Source organism: Berghia stephanieae, unplaced genomic scaffold (assembly GCF_034508935.2).
Source record: "Berghia stephanieae isolate SIO BIC M18660-M18661 unplaced genomic scaffold, UCSD_Bste_1.3 scaffold1095, whole genome shotgun sequence".
NCBI lineage: Eukaryota > Metazoa > Mollusca > Gastropoda > Nudibranchia > Aeolidiidae > Berghia > Berghia stephanieae.
In genome coordinates this window covers 10,001-13,485 of record NW_027622063.1, presented here as the reverse complement: position 1 = coordinate 13,485, position 3,485 = coordinate 10,001, and the positions used below count along the sequence as shown (strand labels likewise).

Here is a 3,485-nt window from a genome sequence, read left to right as displayed (position 1 = left end):
AGTTAGGAAAATAAATGCTAGTAAAAACGATCAGCAAGTTCGTGAACACTGCTTCTCAACTCGAACATATGTTTTCATCAAATCTACACACATCATGTTGTGAGCTGAATTTTAATCATCTCAGTTGTCATTGAAAGGAAACCCAAGAATTTTAGAATAAAGAAAAATATTGAACCTGGAAGTCAAAAGGGTTTGTAGCACAGCAGACATTATCAAAGTATAATTTTAGTACCGACAAATTAAAAAGAAAATGTGCTTTTCTTTAAATGCTCCCAATCATCATATACTGTTTAGGTTGCAAGATTAATAAAAATGTTATCTACTCTGATTCTCGTTAAGTTTCCAGCTGGTCTGTGAAAAAAAGCCTTAAGCATCATAGAAATACAAAGAAACAGTTTTAATATATAGATGGGTTGTAACAAAAAAAACCATTTTAACACTTACAATACAAGCAATTTAAGTCTATTACAGACAAAAAAACCCCCAATAAAATAAACATGAACATTTTTATGGCTGGTTTCACTGATATCACTCACACATTGGGTTTCAGATTCTAAGATGTCCACCCTATCAAATTTGGATTTGTGCTTGTTATGTAAATGGTAGCGTATTTTGCGACGCAGCACTGCCAAAACAGAAAAAAATGCAATAACACAAATGCAGCACCATGGAGGGGTGGAAGTTTTCTTTTAAAAGGAATGGGTAAATTAAAATTGATCCCACAAATATCAAAGGAGAAGAATGACAAAAAAAATGACTCACCATTGCACGTAACACGTTGGTTTGCAAGTGTATAGCATTCGGGTTGAACCTGGGTCCCAGACTGGCAACGAGGTTCAGTCTGTGATAGTTGTGGATGAGGCTCTGACTGAGTTGGGGAATGAGCACTAGGTTCCAGAGACAATGATGTACTCAGCATTGGGTACCTCACAGAGTACGTAGAGGAATCAGACTCGGAGTCAGCAACAAAATCGGGACCCTGTATATTTTGTGGAAAAGATGACAGATCAATCAATTTATTCATGTTGACAATAAACATGAAGAGCCATTGTTTAATAATCCAACTAAACAATTAGCTGGTTAATAATGCAAGTATAATAAAAAAGAGTTGAGAAAGGCAGACATATTGTCTAAGTATTTAATATGTTCAACTGTGCTTGGATAAATATAGATACACCAACCAGGGTTTCAGTAAACCGTTTTTAACCAACTCTTTAAATCCTACACCAGGACCAACAACTACAAAACAATTTTTTATATCACTACGATTCTGGACATATAAACGGTTGTCATTGCAACAATATGAACTTCCTAACCTTGCAACTGCAATATAGTTAACAAAAAAAGTTGATAAACATTACGATGCAAGAGAATTTGGACAAAATGCGAGATCAAAAGTATAATCCCAACAGAAGCTATTTTAATTTTTCCTGGAAACGCATCATTTTCACATTTTGTCAAATAAAAAACAAACGACTTCAAATGTGAATGGCTCATCAATGAATATCACTTCAAAATATAACGAGGAAGGTTTAAAATAGTGTTATTGTTGGCGAAGTCCACTGCAAAGAAAAATTTTTAACAACAAAAAACTAGGAGATCTCACTGTTGTAAAACAGTGTTGTCCTTGTCCTGAAATATTGTATTGCGCCTAACATACTGCAGGTCTCATCTTTTGTGGCAAATGTGTTTTGTCCACCACAAAATATGGTGATGTGAAGCATTTTGAGGATGGTGCCAACTGTGGATAAACGCTATACAAATGTTATGATTTTATTTTAATGTACATACTTACCACAAATGAATCATGTGATATGGAACTTTGTTCTGCATCACTTTCAGGCTCTGAGTTGGAGTCTATAGAGAAAATAAAAACAACAAAAAAAAGCTGAAGACTATCATGTGCAAGTTTTTCTCTAAACTCTTAAACAAAAAATCATGCCATCTTGTGCTGTAAAAGGATTTTTTAAAAATTATTTACCTTATGACTATTGTCCTTTGGAAAAAAAAAGAAAATTAAGTCCGAAACCTTCTGGCTATTTTCTTTTAAATTTCAAGAACGTCAGAGTTGGCAAGGGAGGACGGAAATTAATTCCAGAAACCAATCTGTCTATAATCATATCCATATAATAGTTTTTCGTTCAAGATTCAGGTACAGTCCACTTAGGATAATCGCAATACCTTGGGATCATCGAAAATGTTGGGATTAACCGAAATTCAGTTTCCTGTCCACTATTTCAACATTTTACACATTTATTGTCAACTCAAACCAGTAAATAATATTCTTAGTCCACCACATACAGAGCAATTTGATTGAAACAAAAACCATATGGCAGCCCCGTGTAGATTTGTCAACCAAAAGCAGCTATGAAGCAAGCCGATATCTTATTCAGATTGGAAGAAGTTTCAATCTTTTTTCTCAACAATTCAACATTTGTCAGAGTTAAAGAGATTAGCCTTAATGAGAGACAATAAGCTCTCACCAAACTCATTGGTCACAATGCACAGTTGTTAATCCTAAAACAAAGGATATCGCTCAGTCTCTCTTTATAACTGTCATTGATAACCTGTTGTCAAGATTATGACCAGCCCCACCCCTCTTCTATTTAATGGCCACCGATGACGTCACAAACCCATACTGCAGAGCCCCGCCCTCTTTCGACTCTAACAGAGTGGTGACACACTACTGTAGCATTAAATCCTGCTCACTCTCGATTCTTCAACCTGTCACGATTTCATCCATGATGAAATTTAATCATGATATACTCTTTGATTTCTTGAATTTACCACTTTTTAAAAAACCGAAGTTTGTTGCAATTAACCAGTGACTTTTATATAGAATTATTTCCATTGCTTAGGAAATATTGTGATTAACCGAAAGTTGCGATTAAACGAGTTGCAATTATCCGGAGTGGACTGTAATAGTATTACACATCATGACTCAAAAAAAAAAAAAAAAAAAAGCAAACTATGTGTACCTAAATGTTATTCATTTCCTCATCAAATTACATTCTTACCATTGACATCATAGATCACATCAAAAGGGTTGTCTGGATTGACAGCAAGACATTTTTCAGGATTTTTAAAGCTCAAATCTCTCTGATCTGAAGTTACAAAAGAAATAGCATATTCTCAACATTAAACTATGATTTTGTGATGGCTGTAATATGGCATACTGTATGCATAAAGCAAGATGCAAAGACAGGTTTAAGTTTAAATTATTTTATATTCTTTTCAAAAATCCATTCTAGTTTTGCCAAAATAAAATAAACACGAGAAGTGTTGAGTTGGATAGCGCTAAAACTAAAAGTAGTAGTGGTAGTAGTAGTAGTAGTAGTAAACGACAGATCTTACTCACTAGTGTGAATCTACAGTCTACAGAAGTTCCCGAATTATCTGACTCCACTTCCAAATGACTGACTGACAAGTGACAATCATCAATCGGTGTGTGTGTGATTAGGTACTTTGGTAAACGTCCATTTGGC

At 34.6% G+C, this 3,485-nt stretch overlaps 1 long non-coding RNA gene across 1 annotated transcript in view; it reads right to left on the bottom strand.

The window, feature by feature from the left end:
• Positions 1-698: 698 nt before the first annotated feature.
• Positions 699-3,485, bottom strand: part of LOC144960943 (uncharacterized) — a 3,006-nt gene continuing 219 nt past the window's right edge. The window contains exons 1-3 of the long non-coding RNA XR_013642993.1: positions 3,018-3,485; positions 1,796-1,857; positions 699-979 (exon numbers count right to left, since the gene is read on the bottom strand). The exon at positions 3,018-3,485 is cut by the window's right edge and continues 219 nt beyond it. This is a non-coding gene — a long non-coding RNA (uncharacterized LOC144960943). The remainder of the gene's footprint in view (positions 980-1,795; positions 1,858-3,017) is intronic.